Source organism: Monodon monoceros, unplaced genomic scaffold (assembly GCF_005190385.1).
Source record: "Monodon monoceros isolate NGI ecotype Baffin Bay Population unplaced genomic scaffold, NGI_Narwhal_1 Super_Scaffold_13, whole genome shotgun sequence".
Classification (NCBI taxonomy): Eukaryota; Metazoa; Chordata; class Mammalia; order Artiodactyla; family Monodontidae; genus Monodon; species Monodon monoceros.
In genome coordinates, this window is record NW_021703769.1 from 11,631,796 (window position 1) to 11,653,178 (window position 21,383).

A 21,383-nucleotide genomic window follows, 5' to 3' on the forward strand; every position below is an offset into this window, starting at 1 on the left:
ATTGAGTTTCTATTCTGATGACCATGCTTCTACTCCTTTCCCAGTGACTGTGGTTCTTTTTCCTTTCTCTTTTGAGAACTTGCCTGGGAAAAAGAGAAGTGGGAACGCCCATTCATCAAATGATTACAATTTTAATGGTAACTCTGAAGAAGGGATTGTAATCAGCCAGAAGTGAGCTGAGGATCAATGAAGGCAGGGCTGTACAGATGAGGAAGCGGAAGCTCAAACAGGTGAAGTGACTTGCCCCAAATTAGCCACGTAGTAAATCACTGATCTGGGATTTGAACCCTGATCTATATGACTTCAAAGCCTGGCCTTTAACTACCACCTGTTGCTGCTCAGCAACAAGAACACGCCCATGTACCACCACCTGCCAACATTATATGCATGGAAAATCTCCAGGTTTATGCTCTTTGACCTGCAAATCCCATGTCAAAGTTTTATTTTAAGAACTGAAGATATGCTTCACAACTGAGAGTTGTGAGTGAAAACTGGAGACAACCTAAATGTCCCCAAATGGGGATTCGATCAAGTATGATATAATAAATTATGCTAGGAAAAGCTATATTTACATATATTACAGGGTTATGGTTAAGGTCATAGGCTCTGGAATCAGACTTTCTTGAGTTCAGATCCTAACTCTGCTGTTTACTAACCATACACTCTTAGTTAATTTACTTGATCGCTATGAGCTTCACTTTCCTCTTCTATAAAATGGGTATAATAATAGTCCCCACCACAGAGCATTCTCAGGAAAGATTAAATGAGTTAAAACAGAGACTGCCTAGAAATATCACTGAGCATAAGTAAATGTGGGCTCTGGAACTAGACTCTCTGGGTGAGGGTTCTAGCCCTGCTGTTTACTTAACCTCTCTTCTTTCCCCATCTGTAAAATGGGCCTAAGGATAGGAATATTGTGAAAAGTGAACACATACATACAAGTAACGTGCTTTGGACAAGGCCTGGCGTATAGCAAGGGCTTAATAAATGTTAGCTGTCCTGTGGGGCAGGGTCCTGGCTCCTCCTCAAGGGATATACATAACAATGTGATACATATCTCTGAGTTCTACAGGAACTAAGGCCCCCACCCAGGTGGAGGATGGTAGCTTCAGGCTGAGCACAGGCACTGGACCCCAGATTGGTTGGAACCAGAAGGCTGATGATTGAGATTCCTGGAACACCGCCCTGTTACTTCACCACCAACCAATCAGAGGAAGGTCACACACCCTGCAGACCTCCCCTCAGATTTTGCCTATAAACACCGTTCCCTGAGAAACCATCGGGGAGTTCAGGTCCTTTGAGCACAAGCCACCTGTACTCCTTGCATGGCCCTTGCAATAAACCTTTCTCTGCTCCAAAAAAATTTTTTTGAAAAATAAATGTTAGCTATTATTATTTTACCTGTTAAAGTCTTATAGAGTCACCTGTATCTACTTTTTACAAATTCTATGTGTTACTCTCAATATGATAATTGCTAATGTTCTGGAGCACTTATATGTGCCAGATACTGTGTTAAACTCTGTCCTAAGCCCACTGCCTGTTTGTTTGTTTGTTTTCCTAGATGGGCAATTCATATTTTGTTTCTCCAGTGACATATTTATAGTTGAATATAAATTAAAGGCCTCCTTGCACACCAAAGCCAGGTCCTTTGGGTGGACCTCACCTGTTTTTGTATGCCCATAGAGCTCAGATTTGTTTTTTACATTTTTTAATGTTTTAAAAAAATCAAAAACTGGGAGTTCCCTGGTGCCCTAGCGGTTAGGATTCCAGACTTTCACTGCTGTGGCCCAGGTTCAATCCCTGGTTGGTTAACTGAGATCCTGCAAGCCGCTAGGTGAGGCCAAAAAAAAAAAAAAAAAAAAAATCAAAAGCTGAACAATATTTGGTACCACATGAAAATTATATAAAGTTCAAATTTCAGTGTACAAAAATAAAGTTTTGTTGGCACACAGCTGTACCCATTTTTGTTGTTGTTGTCTATGGATGCTTTGGCCTCTGATGGCAGAGCTGAGCAGTTGTAGCAGACTGTATGGCCCTCAGAGCTTAAGATATTTACTAAGTGACTTTTACCTAAAAGTTTTGTGGACCTCTGTCTTATTTGAGTCTTATAATGTTTTTATCCCCTTTGTACTAATCCCATTTTAATCTGCTATCCCATTTTTATTCCCTTTCTGTTAAGGAGAAGAACGAGAGGTTATGCCATGCCCAGGGTTATGCAGCAGGAAAAGCTCGTCTTGGAACCCAGGTATCCTGGCTTCTGAGTTCTGGCCCTGCCCACTGGCCTAGAATCCTCCTCATTAGCTGTGCCTGAGACTCACCCTGGGGAACCCCCAGCCTGTGGCCCATCATCCTGGTTACAGCAGAGGCTGGTCCAGCATGAGAGACTGCAGTGTCTCCTCAGATGGCCTCACGGGGCACCTCGCCAGGCCCTTTTTCCCTCTGGAGCCCGGCCTAGCTCACACAGGCTGCTCTGTGAGGCTGTGGGCAGGAGACCTCTCTTGCCAGCTGTGTGCAGTTACCCCAGTGACATTCAATTGTTCCTAGGGGAGGAGGCCCATTTTTGGCAGCTCCTAGACCTGGATTCCAGGAAGTTCTGCCCGACTCATTTTCTGTTTGTTTCCAATCAGCAAGTCGGCCTGTATCACTTTCCACCGGGTTGCGTAAGTCCGCCTGCTGCTCTCACTCTCTCTCTCTTGCTGTCATCTTTATTTATGCCACTCTGAGCTCACTGCCGGTCGGGGAGGAAGACCTGGGGCCTATAAGGGGAGGGGACAAGATGCAGGGTGCCTCAGCAGGAGTTTATTGCTGCCCAGATAAACCCAAATGGCAGCTTGACCGAGCCCCAACATTTCCAGGGATGCATATCTTACCCTAGACAGAGGAGGCCAGGCTCTCAGCCCTGAGAAGAGATCCCTGAGGTGGCAGCTCAGCCCTGCAGGTGAAGAACCCATGTCTGTGTGTACACTGATATAGCCCCTCTACCCTCTGCATGGTAGTGTGGCAGGAGCTTAGAAAACTCCAGGTTGAACACGCAACCCCAGAGGCAACTGTCCAAGTACAGATTCTAGCTCTGCCACTCATTGGCTGTGTGACTTTGGGCAAATTACTGAGCTTCTCTGTGCCTCAGTTGCTATATCTGTACTATGGAGATAATAATAAAACCTCCCTTATTAGACTGTAATAAGAATTGAATCAGTTAATACATGTAAAGGACTTAGTACTATGCCTTGCACATAATAAAGGCTCAATAAATGTAAGTGATTTTACTATAATTACAATAATAATAATCATTGCTATTCACCAGAGGGAAAAGGTCCTATTTGTGCCCAAGGAGATATGAACAGTAACATTTATTGAAGCACTCTTTTTAATAATGGTAAATTGAAAGCCATCTAAATACCTCTCAGTAGAGAATGGCTAAACAAATCATGGTACACCCACACTATGGATTTCTGTGCAGCAGTTAAAAAGAAAGGGGCAGATTAATATGGCCTGAGGTGTTTTCACTTCCAAAATATAGCATTCAGTGACAAAAAGCAAGAAGCTGAAGGATTTACAGACTTGAACACTGATGTAAAACACAAAAATGCAAAGCAGCGTGTGAGTAATATATATATGTAAATGCACACGGAACAATGTCTGGGACAGCACCGTCTGATATGGTTGTCACTAGCCTCACATAGCTATTTACATTTAAAGGTAAAAGTTTACTTAGTTATTTATTTTTGAATTTTATTTTACTTATTTATTTAAGTGTAAACGTTTATTTAAAATTAAATAAACAATTCAGCTTCTCAGTGGCATCAGTCACACGTCAAGGGCTCAGTAGTCACATGTGGCTAGTGGCTAGTGTATTGGACAGTGCAGATACAGCCTCCCTCCATTACTGTAGAACGTTCTATCGGATGGTACTGGTCTAAATGGTTGAAAATGCCAAACTGATAATAATGGTTAACTTGGCATGGAGGGGGCAAGGATGGCAGGGTACCATTTATTCTTTTAACAGGTATCTACTGAGCACTAACTCTGTACCAGGCACAGAGTGGTCCTTACACAGGGACCACGGCTATGAGTAAATCACTGAACTCCCTGCCCTCTTGGAGTTTTCGTTCCAGTGGGTGGTATGTCAAGTGGAAACTGGTGCTTTGGTGAAAAATAGAGCAGGCTCGTGGATAAAGAATGTTGGCAGGTGGCACAGGGTGGTCATTAAAGACATGTTTTACATTCACCTGCATTTTTTAAAAAGGAGGAGACTGCCTTACTTGTGTAATTAAAAACTGATAAAAGGAAACAAAAGTACCTTAGCCCTGGAGAGAGGAAACCTGGGTTCCTGCCCCAGTTCTGTCCCTAACCCTTGCGCCCTGTGCCTAGTGGTTTCAGCTTTCTGGTCCCCCAGTTCTGTATCTCGATGTGCATTAGATGAGGGCTCTGAGGCCCCACCGACCCCTCCATCCTGTGGTTGGATGTTTGCATGAGTCTCTTCATCTGTCCAGGAAGCCCATGGATCACTGGAGTCCTTTGGAAGTGTTAACATGTAAAGACTCTGCACGAACCTGTTGCAACAATCATAGCAAACCAAGGAGGAAAAGGACAGAGAAGAGGAGGAGGACGGGATGGAGGGAGGCGGGGAGAGACAGGAAAGCGGGGAGACCTCCTGCCGTCAGCAGAGGCTTGGATTTCCAGCAAACTCAGCCTGAGAGCTGCTTCTGCATAGCCAGGTTAAATTAACACAGAGTTCTTATTATAGCAGTGCAGACAGACACTTTATAATCATAGCTAATGTTTATCGAGATTGATCATGCTGCAGGCACACTTTACGTGGATTAACTCCTTTAATCCTCACTACAGCTCCATGGAGGTCAGTACAATTTATCAGCCGCATTTTACAGATGAAAAACCTGAGGTTCCAACAAACTAAATAACACCCGATTGTTAGGTGGAGAGGGATGGACTTCAACCCCAGAGGTCTTATCCACCGTGCTTCAGCTCTTGTGGCTTATAGTCAACTAGAACATGAAAGAGAAGTAAAGGCTTTTGCTTGTTGAAAGCAGTCCATGCGTGTGTTCTGGGGGCATAGACCAAATGGGGATTAATTCTGATTGAGGGTGTTGGGTCTTCTTACTTCTGCCCTTGCTAGCCACTCCCCAAAAGCTAAAGGAATCTTAAGTCAGATCCTGTCCCTCTGCACAAAATCTCCCATGGCTCCCAGCTCATTCAGAGTAAAAGCCTTTCTTTGATCAGCAAGGCCTTCTGTGATGGCCCCCACCCATGTTACCTCTGACTTCGGTCCTCCTGCACCCCCCCACCCCCGCAGCCTACTCCAGCCACACTGGCTGCCTCCCTGCTGTTCCACCTGGCAGGGTGTGTAGGTGTATTTAGCCTCAGAGAGTGGGAAAGGGAGGGGAGGTTTTCAGGGAAAAGGGGTGTGTGTTGGGGGAGAGAGGGGGGCAGGGCTCATGCAAGGGACATAAAGAAAACCAGTGACGTCCATGTTCCTGAGAAAAGAGACTGAGTGGAAAAGGTGGAGGAGGAATGACAGGTGCCCAGAGATCAGTTCATGCAGGTCTTGGCAAATGTTAAGAATATTTGGATTCTCTCTTGAGGGCAATGGGGAGCTATGGAAAAAGGTTTGAGCAGAGGAAGGACACATTTGAATTTGCTTTTCCCCAGTTCACTCAGTCCTTCCTGGGGGCACGTTGCTGCTCATGGTTGGCTACAGGTGACCCTCAGTTTCACCTCCATCAGTAACTCAAACAATATATATATTTTAAAATTGTGTCTTTTTCCGCCTTGAGGAATGTGTTTGTGTTAATTGTTTATTTTATCTTTTGAGTGCAGTTTTAGGTTTACAACAAAATTGAAAGGAAGGTACAGAGATTTCCACATAACCTCCCCCCTCCACCGTGCATAACCTTGCCCATTGTCAATATCACTCACCAGAATGGTACATTTTTTTAAAATCAAAGATGAACCTACATGGACACATCATAATCACCCAAAGTCTACAGTTTACCTTAGGCTTGTATGTTCACTCTTGTACATTCCATGACTTTGGAGAAATGTGTAATGACCTATATGCACCATCATAATATCATAAAGATTATTTTCACTGCCCTAAAACTCCTCTGCGCTCCGCCTATTCATCTTTCCCCCTGCCCCCATCCCTGGCAACTACTGATCCTTATCTTGTCTCCATAGTTTTGCCTTTTCCAGAATGTCATATAACTGAGATCATACAGTATGCAGTCCTTTCAGATTTGTTTCTTTCACTTAGTAATATGCATTTAAGGTTTCCGCTTTTGGGCTTTTATGACTAATGCTGCTATGACCACTCAGGTACAAATTTTTGTGTGGACGCATATTTTCATATATTTTTTGTGTATACCTCAGAGTAAAACTTCTGGGTTATGTGGTAACTCTATGTTTAACTGCTTGAGGAACTACCAGATTGTTTTCCAAAGTGGCTGCGCCATTCTGCATTCCCACCAGCAGTGTATGAGGGTTCCAGTTTTTTGATACCTTTTTATACTTTTTGTTTTTTTCAGTCACACAACCATATGAACATATAGAGAAAGAGGTGAAGAAAGGTGAGGATAGGGTGACCAGAGGGGGTTAGAGAGGATGGCTGGTTGGTACCTGATCCTTCTGGGTCCGTAGGCCTCAGTGAGGTGTTGACTTTTATTATTATTTCAGGGCGTGGCTCTTGGAAGTTTTTAAGCAGGGAAGAAGCATAAACTGATTTGCATGTGTGTGTATATGTATGTGCACTTTCATTGTTTCAACATTTAATTCCTAAATGAGTAATGAATGATTCATATGGTTCCGTCCCCCTGCAACAGGTAATTACTATTTTATTTTTGTATGTGTTCATTTAGAGTATCTTTTTTTTTTTTTTTTTTTTTTTCGATACTCGGGCCTCTCACTGCTGTGGCCTCTCCCGTTGCGGAGCACAGGCTCCAAACGCGCAGGCTCAGCAGCCATGGCTCACGGGCCCAGCCACTCCGCGGCATGTGGGATCTTCCCAGACCGGGGCACGAACCTGTGTCCCCTGCATCGGCAGGCGGACTCCCAACCACTGCGCCACCAGGGAAGCCCCATTTAGAGTATCATTTTGAATACATGTGCAAATACAAACATACAGTCTTGTTTTCCTACAGTTTTTATACAAGGTAGGTATCATCACACTTATTTTTTCCCATAACAATGTATTTTAGAGACTTTTCCATATCAGTACATAGAGAGCTTCATCATTTTTTTTTTTTTTAACTGCTGCGTCGTATTCTGTTATTTGATGGATCACAGTTTACTTTACCAGTCTCCTCTCAATGGACAATGGGTTTTTGTTTCCTTTTTTTTTTCTATTATGGCCCATGTTTTTGTTAAATAATTTCATACAAATGTCATCTTTCACATATGCAGGGTTATTTGTAGGACAAATTCCTAGAAATGAACTTGCTGGATCAAAATGTATATGCATTTATCATTTTGATAGATTTTGCCAAATTGTCCTTCAGAGAGGTTTGGCCAATTTATACCCCACCAGGAATTGAAGGTTGCTGTTGCCTCAGACTCTTATCACTCAGCATGTTATCAAGCTTCTGGAACTTTGCCGAAGTGATAGATGGACCATGGAGATTCCTATAGTTTTTAATTTGCATTTCTTAGAATGAGAGAGGCTAAGCAGCTTTTCATATGTTTAACAGCCATTCGAATTTCCTTTTCTATGAACTGTATGTTTATATTCTTTGTTCGTTTTTCTATTGGGTTTTGTCCATTTTTCTTATCTGTCTCTATGAGCTCTTCTTACATGAGGGAGAGTAGCTCTTTGTGGGATGAGTTGCAAGAATTTTTCTCTGGCTTGTCATTTGTGTGGTTTTTTTTGTTTGTTGTTTTTTGTTGGCCACTTTGGATCTTCATTGCTGCGCATGGGCTTTCTCTAGTTGAGGCGAGTATGGGGGGCTACTCTTCATTGTGGTGCACAGACCTCTCATTGAGGTGGCTTCTCTTGTTGCGGACCACGGGCTCTAGGAGTGTGGGCTTCAGTAGTTGTGGCACGCGGGCTAAGTAGTTGTGGCTTGCGGGCTCTAGAGCGCAGGCTCAGTAGTTGTGGTGCACGGGCTTAGTTGCTCCGTGGCATGTGGGATCTTCCCAGACCAGGGATCGAACCCGTGTCCCCTGCATTGGCAGGGGGATTCTTAACCACTGAGCCACCAGGGATGTCCTGTCATTTGTGGGTTTTTCTCTCTCTCTCTCTCTCTCTTTCTTTGCCGTAAGTTTTTATTTTAACATAGTCAGATTTATCAGTCCTTTATGGCTTCTGGTCATTGAATCATAATTAGAAAGCCCTCTTTCATATTTTCTTTTAGTATGTATAGTTTCATTGTTTATATGTTTTAAATTCAGCCTAATGTTATCCCCCTGTATGTCTCATTTTGTAGCTTGCTGTTCTCTCACATTATTGATATATAGAGAAGCTTTAGTTCATTCATTTTAACTGTTGCATGGTATGCCATCATGTGACAAATAAAACCAGTTTTTCCCCCGTTCCCCTAATAATGGCTTTAGGTTACCTGTAATTTTTCACTGTTATACTCTATGCTGCAATGAACACCCTTGTATATATCCCCTTATGCTCACTTGCCAGAATTTCTTTGGAGTACATATCTAGAAGTAGAATTTCTGTCAATCTCTGGATGTAAAACAGTATCTGATTCTGGTTTTAGTTTGTATTTCCCTGATTAATCCTGACACTGGGCACCTTTCCATATGTTTACGGGTTACCTCTTCTCACAGAAATGCCTTTTAAAACCCTCTAGTCCTTTTTCATTGGGGTGATTGTCTTTTGTCTCATTGATCTGTAAGAGTTCTTTATAAATTCTGGATATAATCTCTTTGTTATATTGGTTGTGAGTATCTTCTCTGGCTTGTCCTTGTCTTTTCCCTTTGCGAGGTCTTTTGTCATTGAGGGATATTCAGTTTTGATGTAGTCCAATTGGTTAATCTTTTCCTTTATAATTTGTGCTTTTCGTGCTTGGTTTAGGAAATCCTTTTCTCTCCAAGGTCATAAAGATATTCTTCTGTGTGTTCTTTAATCATTTTAGAGTTAGAGGGAAAAAATTTCTTTTGAAATCGAAATGATGCCAAAGGAGACTGAGGTGCTTTTATGTTCATTAAAGGCGGGGTATGGGTTAAGAAAATGGAAGAACAGAGCTCTAACCTCTGCCCATCCTGTGGCCTCTAGCTCAGGGCAATATTACATTTGCTGTCGTATGGGCTGATTGATTATGGCCGGGCTCTGGGATGTTTAGACCCTAGACTCAGACGTTCTCTCACTGCCTTTGGTCAACATTCCTGATTCCTGCCTGTGACCCTGGGGCTTAGCTGCCGCCACAGCTCCTTCCTCTGACCCCCATTACTCTGCTGGGAGTCATGCTGCGGGCTCAGAGGATGGGAGGGGGAGAAGCAGACACAGCTGTTTTTCCTTCCTGATACCATGACAATATCTGATTGCTCCAGGCACATGCCACAACATAATGTCCTTGGCTCACTGGCTTTCCCTGTTGCGGACATGGGCAGCCTTTCCTCCAATCAGTGGGTGATATTTGGAGCCCTGTCCGTCCCTTGGGAGTTGGGATATTTTCTCACCCCAGCAGAGAATGAACTGAGCCCAGCTCTGGAATGTCAGCGTTCTGCTCAGGAGCTGGGCTGGTAGGGGCAGCAAGTGGCTTGGAGATGAGAGTCCTCTAACCTTCCCACGGGAACGTTCCAGCAACTTCCCCATCTAGGGTCATTTTAGGATATTCCTGGGCCTCTGGCATTGTTACTTTGTAAGGCCACATCCACATCATATTAAGCATAACAAAATGCATCCCCATGGCTCAGTAGATACAGTTAGATGCAATCGTGTGAGTTCAGAGGTAGATGACTAGCTGACCTAACATTATATTTTGTAGATGTTTTTATTAAACTTAGACTAATTTCAATTTTTGCGGTTTCCTTTTTATATTTTGGAGTCAGTATTGGTCTCAAACATCTTTATGTGCACTTGAAACATTTAGAGACTCTGGGCTCTGGCCTTTGGGGTCCATTGATAGAACTGCCCATCCCACTGCTTTCCTTTGTAAGATCAGATTTGCCAAGCCCACTACAGCCCACAGAATTCCCAAGCACTTGCCAAGCACTCTCCTGTGTATTAAATAATGAACTGCTTCCAAATCCTCTTCCTGTATGTAACATCGAGGGACATTTGTAGGGATTCTTTGTCTTCTCAGCAGAAGCAAGGAGTGTTTGCTGGACTCCCTTTATCTGTGTAAAATCTTGGAATGTGTTCCGAACCCTCTCCTACATATAAAATCATGAGATATTTGCAGACTGCCCCTCCTCTGTGTGAAATCAAGGAATATTTACAGAATACCCTCCTATCTGTAGTATCATTAACTGCACACAGAGTTTCCTATGTTTGGTACCGTGGAATCTTTACAGAGCATTCCTGTTCTCAGTAGAATCAGGGAAATGAACACCCTCTTCCGAGTAGAATCATTAATTGTTTGTAGATCCCTCTCCAGGATCACCAACTGTTTGCAAAACACCTTGGAAAATCAAGGAAGACTCACACAGCCCTTTTTTATCTATAGAATTATGTAATATTTGTAAGTCTCTTCCTAGGTATAAAATCATAAAGTGTTTACAGAGCACTCCCTGAGTATAGAATTTTAGGGTGTTTGATCAACTTTTCCTTCCTGTATATAGAATTATGAACTATTTTTGAGGAACACTCTTATATGTACAGAATCATGGAATGTTTGCAGAACCCCTTTTTGTGGCTTAAATCTTGTACTGTTTGCAGGACACCTGTTTCTATAAAATCATTGAATGTTTGCAGAGCCTCTTTGCTTATCATTATGGAATGTCTACAGAGCTTCCTCGTCTGTATAGACCCAAGGAATGTTAGCTGAACCCACTTCTTTTTTTTTTGGCTGTGTTGCGTCTTTGTTGCTGTGTGTGGGCTTTCTCTAGTTGTGGCGAGTGGGGGCTACTCTGTGTTGCGGTGCACGGGCTTCTCATTGCGGAGGCTTCTCGTTGTGGAGCATGGGCTCTAGGCATGCAGGCTTCAGTAGTTGCAGTGCATGGGCTCAGTAGTTGCGGCGCGAGGTCTTCAGTAGTTGTGGCTCATGGCCTCTAGAGTGCAGGCTCAGTAGTTGTGGTGCACGGGCTTAGTTGCTCTGTGGCATGTGGGATCTTCCTGGACCAGGGATTGAACCCATGTCCCCTGCATCGTCAGGCGGATTCTTAACCACTGTGCCACGAGGGAAGCCCTGAACCCCCTTCTTCTGTGTAGAGTCATGGAATGTTGACTGAGCCCTGTATGGTGTAGAATCATGGAATGTTACTAAGCACGCTCCTCAGTATAGAACCTGAAATACTTATTCTCTATCCCCACTTACATGTTGGAAAGAAGTAAGTGATACAAATGGTCATGGCCAGGTCATGGAGGGTCTTGAAGGTCAAATGAAGATTATGCTTTCTTCTATAAGCTATAGAGAGCCACCAAAGTTTTTGATAAGAAGAGTGACATGATGAAAATTATGTGCCAGGAAGTTTAATATACTGAAGGAAGTAAATGGGATAAGCTGAAGGGTGGTAGCTTAAAAAGTAATATTTCAAAACAAAGTAAAAATTAAGGTACTGATGGATTTTACTAAGTGCAATAATTTGTAGTAAATACTTTGATAAAACAGAGACTCATTCTCTAGTGCAGGGGTTAGCAAACTACAACTCATGGGCCAAATCTGGCCTACTGCCTATCTTTGAAAATAAAGTTTTATTGGAACACAGCTGCATGTCTATGGCTGTTTTTGTGCTACACTAGCAGAATTAGGTGGTTGTGACAGAGATTGTATGGCCTGCAAAACTAAAAATAGTTGCTACCTGGCCCTTTACAAAAGAAGTTTACTTACCCATGCTCTAGTGGGGAAGGAAATACCTTGAAACATTTTTTAATGATTGGACTTTGAGGGGGAATTTTTTTGTTTTCTTACAGCAGACTCAGATGAATTCATAAACATTTTATTCATGCATTCGTTTAACCAATATTTGCCAAATATCTACCATGTGCCAGGCCTTGATTTAGGCACAAAGGGTGCAAAGATGAAAAAGAGACATTTTCTTGCCCTCAAGGAAATGTATAATTCAGTCATAACTGACGCATAACTTATATATTAAAAAAAACCCAGCTGTGTGACTTCGGGCAAGTTCCTTAATCCTTCTACACTTCAGTTTCTTCATCTGTGAATGAGGGTGGTGATAATACCTCCCTCAAGATGTTGCTGTAAGGCTTAAGTAAAACGCTTAGAACAGTGCCTGATGCAGCGTAAGTGCTATTTAATTGCTTGTTTTATTATGTACACACGTGAAAATACAGCCATATGTATGTACGTACACATAAAGCAGTGTAATTGGTGCTCTCACAGAGGTGTCTATGATTATTCTACATCAGAGAATTTTATGTCAGGATGTAGTTCAGGAAATAGAAACCACTCCAGGTACTTTAGTCAAAACAGGATTTGATACAGGATTTAGGTGCTTGCAAAGTCACCAGAAGGGATGGAAGAGTGATCGGAGTGACCATTCTGGACTTCTCTCTCTTTTTTTTTTTTTTGGCCATGCTGTGTGGCATGTGGGATCTTAGTTCCTTGATCAGGGATCAAAACCGAGCCCCCTGCAGTGGAAGTGCAGAGTCCTAACCACTGGACTGCCAGGGAAGTCCCCATTTTGGACTTTTGATGTTAAGGTTCCTCCACTTTAAGGTTCCTTCTGGTCATGCTTCAGAAGTCACCAAACTGCTGCTGCTCCTGCCATCACCACTGCCACATCCTCCTGCCCCCCACCCTTCAAACTGGGGACTAGACGGAGGACTCGACTGCCAATGCTCCTCCCATCTTCCAGGACTGGCTGGTCAGGGGCCACAGCCACAGGAAGAGGACCACTGCCTCCCTCCCACCCTTCAGATCTCATGCAAATGCATGTAGTTGACAGAACTTAATTTACCACTGGCCTCCTTGCTGCAAGGGAGCCTGGGGAATGTCATTTTAAGCTTTTGAGCCTCTTCCAGTAGAAGGAGAGTGAAATGGAGGTCAAGAGCACCCATCTGAGTATCCAGACCAAGAATTCTGGGAGATATCACACTGGGGAAAAATATTTGAGCTGGGTCTTAAAGGATGAAGAGAAATGAGAACCCAGGGTTTCCAGGTAGCAGAAACTGAGTATGTAAAGTCATGAAAGCATAAAAAAAGCTTGGTATGGTCCACAAACGTCTATTGTTTTTGCCTACCCAGCATTTATTTCACTGGAGTAACTGCACCTTGGTCTCCCTTTGGGGAGTCACCCTTTCCACTATCAGTCAGGTAGTTCATATGAAGTTCCTCTTGCCCCCGGGGTCTGGGTGTAGGCATGTGACCAGGTCCAGCCAATCAGCACACTCCATTCCCTTAGTCCCTGATTGGTTCAGGGATGGCCATGTGACTGAAACCAAGCCAATGAGACTTGATCATGAACACTTTTTTTTTTTTTTTTTTTTTGCGGTACGCTGGCCTCTCAGTGTTGTGGCCTCTCCCGTTGCGGAACACAGGCTCCGGACGTGCAGGCTCAGCGGCCATGGCTCACGGGCCTACCCGCTCCGCGGCATGTGGGATCTTCCCGGACCGGGGCAGGAACCCACGTCCCCTGCATCGGCAGGCAGACTCTCAACCACTGCGCCACCAGGGAAGCCCTGAACACTCTTTTTTTGGCAGGGATTCCTTAGCTGTGGGGACCACCTCCTTAGGGGGAGCAGGTGAATCTGATGAAGCCAACCCAAGGGAAAGCAGAGCTAAGATATGGAGAGAAATTGCGTGCTGATATTACATGAGCCCATGTAACCTTGCTTCAGGCCATTATAGTAATTTAAGGCAATAAATTTCATTTTTGTTTAAGCCAGTTTGAGTTGAAAGTCCTGACTGATACGTTATGTCAAGAGAGTAGTTTACTAGTACGAGAGCCACTACACTAAAGACTTTACAGCAGCATTATTCATAGCAGTCTCCAGCTAAAAACTGCACGAATGCCTGATAACAGTTGACTGGAAAATAAAATGTGGTATAGTCACACAATGGAATACTATTCAGCAATTAAAATGAGTGACTTACAACTTCACTCCTCAATATGACTGAATCTCACAAACATAATGCTGAACAAAAGAAGTCAGACATAAAAGAATATATGATTCTGTTTGTACAAAGTGAGTGCCAGGGACGTGCTTCTTGATGTGAGTGCTTGTTAAATGGGTATATTCAGTTCTAAATATTCAGTGAGCTATACACTTGTGATATGTGTATGTTTCTGTATGTATGTTATACTTCAATTAAAAATAAAACAAAACAAAACATAAAAAGTTCAGCAGGTAGAAAACTTGGTGTGGGGGTGGGGGAGTGGGGGGGCGGAAAGAATGGCAGGCTAGGACTAGATGGATCCAGGACTCAAGTTATGTCATCAGGACTCAATTTCTCTTTGTTGCTTGCATCAGTTTCTTTCCATGTGCCGGCTTCATCCCCAGGCTCCACATGTGGATAAAATGGCTGCCATTGCGTCAGCCTCACAACCTTTCATATTTATATCTAGCATGAAAGAGAAAGTTGGCTTCTCCAAAAGCACAAATTTAAATGTTTGGGAATTGAGTCTCATTAGCTCTGACTGGTCTACCCAACCCTGAATCAATTACTATTACTAGAGGAATACAATGTTCTGACTCGCCAGGCTGGCTCACCTAACAAGTCTGGAGGCAGAAATGGAGTCAACAACCTCGGAGAACCCCACAGACTGAAAGCAGAGGAGGAGGAAATTGGAACTATTGCAGATGTGAATGGAAGTTAAATATCTAAAAAAGTCCAATAAATATCTGGTACCTATACTTCTTCTCCTCCTCCTCTTCTTTCTTTTCTTAGCATTTTGAAAAATGCCTGGCACCTACTTTGGTAGATATAAATACTTGCTGAACGAGAGAATCACTTCCATCAGTTGATACTCCCTAGGAGCCACCTGGTCATGCCCTAGGCCTTCCTGTCCAGGATAGAAAAGATAGTGTCAGAATTTAGAAAAGGGATATAAGTCAGTCTTTTGACTGCAAAGCCATAGGTCTCTGTAGAATCAATGCTCTTGAAGGTCTTTTGCTAACTTTTTATGCCAGTTCCTCATATCTTACTCTCTTTCTTCGGAGGGGCTTCGTGGCAGAGGGACAGAGCCCTGGAAAAGTCTCATCATAGCAGCCATGGTTGAGGCAGGAAGTCCTTGTTCACTGCTGCAGACAGTGTAAATTGGCACACCATTTCAGAGGACAATTGGGAAACAGTCAGTTAAACAGAAGATGTGCATATCCTACTGCTCAGCAAAGGCACTCTTGTATGCTTGTGCTCTGGAGAAACTTTTGCCCTGGTGCGCAGGATACATACAGAAGAGCACTGTTGTAGGTACTATTGCTGCTTAGCAAACCACCCCAGACTTAGTGGTGTAAACAAGAACCATTTTATTATGCTCATGGATTTGGAAAGGGCACAGTGAGGACTGCTTGCCTGGGGCTTCAGCTAGGAAGGCTTGAAGGTGGAGGATGACTTGACAGCTGGGGGCTAGACTGTTTAAAGGTTTGCTGTCTCACGTGTCTGGTGATTGATGCTGGCTGTCAGCTGGGACCTCTGCTGGGGCCTTGACCAGAGCACCTGGACGTGGCCTCTCCACGTGGCCTGGGCTTCCTCACAGTGTGGTGGCTAAAGGCTCTTAAGGTGGATGGTCCAACCAACAAGTCAGAAGCTGCATTTCCTCAGAAGTTGTGCATTGGCATTTCCACTACTTTTTATTGGCTATAAGTGATTCACAATCCCACCAGGTTCAAAGGGACAGGAATTAAAGTAAGTTCCAGAAGAACATGGGAATGGGAAATATTGTTGAGGCCATCTTTGTAAATGACATTATGCAAGAGATGTTCATTGCAGCAACGTTTGTACTGGGCCACCATCCCTCATCCAAACCCCTTTGGAGCCGGATATGTTTTGAAATTAAAAAAAAAAATCTCAGAATTTTGAAAGGTAACATGGTACATACACTGAATATTTATATAACACCCCTTGAGAGGAATGGGTCACCCTGTAAGTAAAAATCTAAATATTTTCTCAGTGGAACATATGATTATTCATATTAAGTATGATAAAGATTATAGATAGCTTTCTGTCTATTGAGGTCAAGTTTTGCCACCAAAGAAGGTCAGGTCAGGTCTTAACTGCCAAATAAATTATGAAAAAGCATTTAGGTTTCAGATTTTTTAGATTTTGAATTGTGGCTAAGGATCTATGGACCAGTAATAGAAAAAAAAAAAAAAAAAGAAACAAATTAACATCATCAAGAAATGAATAAACCTCAGTTACATGTTTCATTGCGGCTATACCTTATAAAAATATATTGAGAGAAAGCATGACGCACGCATATGCGTCATGAAAGCATATACTCATGACGCAAGAGTATATTTGTGATCAGTTAGGATAAGCCAGGTTATGTTGTAGTAAAATAAACAGTAAAATCAGATGCTTAAAACCAAGTTTTATTTCTTGCTCATGCTATATGTTCATCACTGGCCTGATGGGCTCGGGGGAATTTTCTCCTCCCTTTGGGACTCAGCTGGTGGGGCAGCTGCTCTGTGGAACATTGATGGTCACTGTGGTAGAGGGATAAGAGGACACACCGGCTCTTAAAGCTGCTGGCAGGAAATGTTGTCTGTCACTTCTGCTCTGAGCCTCAGTTTCCTCTGAAAGGACTGCCTGGCTGGAGTTTACCAGGGTGAACATCACAGTCAATACTCAGTCAACAGGAGTTTCTGGCACCAGAAGTAATCAATGTCAAGTCTCCTGGGGCCTGGAAAGCAGTTATGACATGTCAACGACCTTTATCTACTCACTGCCTCTGGGAGTTTGAATTCAGATAGTCACTGCTTTGTAATATTATCACAATACTGGTGATTGGCATTTATGGATTGTGCAATGGCTTCCTCGGGGCAGGTGCCTGGAACAGGAGAGTTTGAGGGGTTGGGGAGGGCATAGTGTTATTTCTGACTTACTTCAGGCTCTGGATCCTTTTCTTCACGTGTTTTACTTGGGCTAGTCTGTAATTGAGTGTTGACAAGCATGTGAGGCCCAATTCATGCTCTCTTGGAATTTCTCAAGGGACCACCCCCCCCACACCTTTCTTTAGGCCACTCCTCTCCTCTAAAGCCTTCAAGGGCTCCCTATGGCCCACAGGAGAAAGTGTAAGAATAGGACAGCTCCCACTGATTGAGCGCCTGCTACATGCCAGACACTTTATAGGTACTATCTCTAGTCCTCACAGCAACCCCAGGAGGAAAAACTATGATCCACATTTTACAGTTGTGGAAATGGAGGCTCAGAGAGGTGAAATGACTTGCCAAGGTCACAGAGCGAGAGTGAGGAAGAGGCAGGACTGGTTGGTCATCAGATCTTTCTGACTCTGGGGCCCCTACTGAGCTATAGGGTTAAGGCCCCTCTGATCTCACCCCATCCCTTTTCCTTTTCCTTGGAGGCACCAGCTGCTCCAGGCAGGCTGGCCTCCTCTCACTGCCCCTCGAGCAAGCATGTCTCACCTCCCTTTCAAAGGCCATCTAGAATCTCACAGGACACTTCCCCAGACTGCTGATCATATGAGTCTTGCCCTCATCGCACTGTACCACAGTTACTCACTTTCCTGTCAGTCCTGCCAGTGGGCTGCAGGCACCTCCTCTCGGTCACCTCTGCATTTGCCATGCCCAGATGTGCTCAATGCACATCTGCTATTCATTCAGCATTCCTTCAATAATTACTGAGCACCTGCTGTATGCCAGGCACAGTGCTAGATGCAAGGATTCAGCAGAGAATGAAACAAAATCCCTGACTGCATGGAGCTTATGTTCGATACAGGAAACAGAAAAGGAATAAATAAACACATACATGTATAATATAATGTCAGGGATGAAAAGTGACCTTGCTCTCATGCACAAAGGCAGAGGCACCTCTTCCCTCAGCTTCCAGAGCCCTCTGTTTCCTTGGCAGAGTCATAATTTTTGGCAGCAGCCCACAGATGGTATTGAGGTGTGGTTTTAATTTGCATTTTTCAGAGGACAAATGAACGCAAGCAACTTTACGTGTGCTTATTGGCCACTTGCATTTCTTCTTCTATGAAATGTGTGTTCAAGCCTTTCCTTTTTTTTCCTTATTTGTTTGTTGGTCTTCATAAATCTGCATGTGTTTTCAACAATATTCTGGATATGAATTCTTTATCAGCCACATATTTCTAGTTCTTCTACTGTGCGGCCTATGCTTCCCCTTAAAGGTGTCTTTGGATGAAGAGAAATTCTTATTTTAATGTAGCCCAACTTATCAAAATTTTCCTTTTTGGCTGGTGTTTGATGAATCTTTGCCTACCCCAAGGACAGGAAGATATTCTTCTATGTTTTCATCTAAAAGCTTTTGTTTTTTTGTTTTATCGTTCGTATTTAGATTTACAATCCATCTTAAACTGATTTCGTGGATAGTGTGAGGTAGGAGTGATGTCTTTTTTTTTTTCCCATATGGAAGTCCAATTGACCCAGCACCAATTGTTTTGTTTCAATTAAACAAAACATTGAATGGTGGTGTATGGGTGTTTATGGTACCATTCTTTCAACTTCCCAATGGGTTTAAAAGTGTTTTAAATAACATATTGGGGGAGGGATGATGAAAAAAAAGGTAGAGGGACTATGGTAGATAAACAAATACTATGGAAATAATTTCAAATGCAATGTGTAAACCCTGATTTGATACTGTTAAAAAAAAGCTATAAAAGACATTTTTTAAAGCAAAGGGTAAATTTGGGAATGGACTGGATATTACAGGTCATTGTGGTATGATTGTTCATTTTCTTAGGTGTGATAATGTTATTGTGGTTATGTAGGAGAATGTACTTTTTCTTAGGATTTCTGTGGAAGTATTGAAGCATGAAGTACCAATAAGGCAGCAACTAATTTAAATAATTCAGAAAAAAACTGTACATATGAATATAGATAGATAAATCTGAAAAAATAGGGGGAGGGGCAATATAGGGATGAAGGAGTGAGAGGTACAACCTATTAGATGTAAGATAGGCTCAAGGATGTATTGTATGACATAGGGAATATAGCCTATATTTTGTAATAACTGTAAATGGAAAGTAACATTTAAAAATTGTATAAAAAATTTAAAAAGCTGGAAAAATATCAATCTAAGTGGAGAGTGTACAGGTGCTCCTTGTACTAGTCTTTGAACTTTTCTGTATGTTTGAAAATATTTTTTAAAGACAGAGCTGGGCAGGAGGCGGGGGCCATTGTATGGTCCAAACAAAAGTAGTGGCAGGTCAGATTATTCCAGCTAGTTTGAGATTTCTGGTCTAAGGCCTCACCTCTGCTATCTCACTTACTCTGCATCACATCCCTATGGGGTAGGCAACACTGGGCCCATTTCACAGGTAATGAATAGAAGCTCAGAGGGTGAAATGACTTGCTCAAGGTCACACAGCCAGTTGAGACCAAGCTAAGATTTGAACTCACATCTGCCTGAGTCAAAATTATTTGCTTTTCTTTTTTGTTGTTTAAGCCTCTTCTCTCCCATTCCATTTCCCAGGGGTGTTGGTCAGCTGAGAGCCTGTGTGCATGTATTACTCAAATTCTCACAAGAACCCGATGCAGTCATTACTAATAATACAGGCCATTTTACTGAGAGGCCGAGAGGTTAAGTAACTTGCTTAAGGTCACTCAGCTAAGAATGGAAGAGACAGGAACAGGGAACAATGAACAGGAACAAGGAACCAGGACAGTCTGGCTCTAGAGCCCGAATATAAAGAGTCAAAGAAACACCATAAAAAGATAAATCACTTCAGGAATACAAAGCAGGATTATTGCTGGTTCTCACAGAATCCCTGCAAAGTCCTTTCTTCTCCTGACTGCTATGGCATTCCAAGGGGACACTTGCCTCCCCAGTTCAGCTGGCAACTTCTTGAGTTGAGGCCGAGGCAGGTTCTATTGGCCCTCGCCTGAGTCTCTAGTCACTGCCTACTGCCATCAGAGGTCTTCTGGCCTGGGGCTGATCTTAAACCATTGTTTTGGATATGGCCGCACACCATCCTACGGAGCAGGGTACCGATTTGTCTGCAGGATGGAAATTGGGTTCAGATGGAATGCTGAGGCACTTACAGCCTAATGGTCAAGGGTGCCTTGGGAGACAGGTCATTTTTTATTTAAGCCCTTATTGCAAGGCTTGGGTGGATTACTTCTCCATCTAGGAGCCTCAGTTTCCTCAGCTGTACAATAAGAATAATAAGAGCACACATCTCAGGCCTGTTGGGGTGATTTAATGAGGTAGGTAAAGCCCAGTGTCTCTCAAGGGCAAGTCTTCATATTGATAACTGTTATCATTAAGCTCCTTAGGAATCTTTGGGATATGGAAACTGCCCAGAGCTACAACCTCATCCCTGTTGCTCTCCCTGCCCCACTGGATTGTATCCATGCTGGCCTTGAGTTAAGCTGGGGTCAGATCAGGCTTTTTAACCTCAGGACCTTTGCATCTGATGTTCACTGTTTTATGTCACCCCTCAGTGAGGCCTTCCCTGACCACATTAGTCTGCCTCAAACATATTCTCCTGTTTTATTGTATTCATATCACTTATCAGTACCTGACATTATGAACTGATTTGTTTCTTTTTCTCCTCCCATTTGAATGTTATGTTCAAGAAGACAGATTTTGTCTGTTTTGTTCTATGTAGCATCCCCAGCGCCAAGAACGGTGTCTGGCATATGTCTGGCTTTCAATAAATGGTGAACTGAATGAATGAATGGAGGTGTATACCGAGCCCTCATGCCTACAGTCCCTGCTCTTCTGTCGCAGTGGGTGGCCAGCCGAGTCAGACATTGCATACGGCCCCTTAGCTCCCAGGTTGGGGGCGTCCAAGAGCGGACCGACGGGCACTTGAGCGACGTTCCCCAAAAGCCAGGGCGGTGGCCGCGCCGGTAGAGGGGCTGTCAACATTTGGCGACTTTCCCTGCGGGCCGCTGCGCCGCCGCGGGGGCCAAACAGGGGATCGCTCTGTGAGCGCGCGCGTGCGGGTCTTTTGCGACGGTGCCCGGCGGCGCTAGCCCCGCCCCTCCCCGCCCCTCCCCGCCCCCGCGGCCCGCCCCGCCCCCGCCCCGCCCCGCCCCGCCCCCGCCGCTGCGCTCTCTATCGGGCCGCTCAGGCCCCCGCCCGCTTCATGTGGCCCGGCCAGCGGCGGCCGGCGGCTGGGAGCGGCGAGGCGGCGGCGAGCGGCGG

At 43.8% G+C, this 21,383-nt stretch overlaps 1 protein-coding gene across 1 annotated transcript in view; it reads left to right on the top strand.

Annotated features, from left to right (window-relative positions):
* B4GALT5 (beta-1,4-galactosyltransferase 5) overlaps positions 1-21,383 on the top strand; it is a 152,176-nt gene that overhangs the window by 51,936 nt on the left and 78,857 nt on the right. The gene's annotated exons all lie outside the window — the stretch shown is intronic.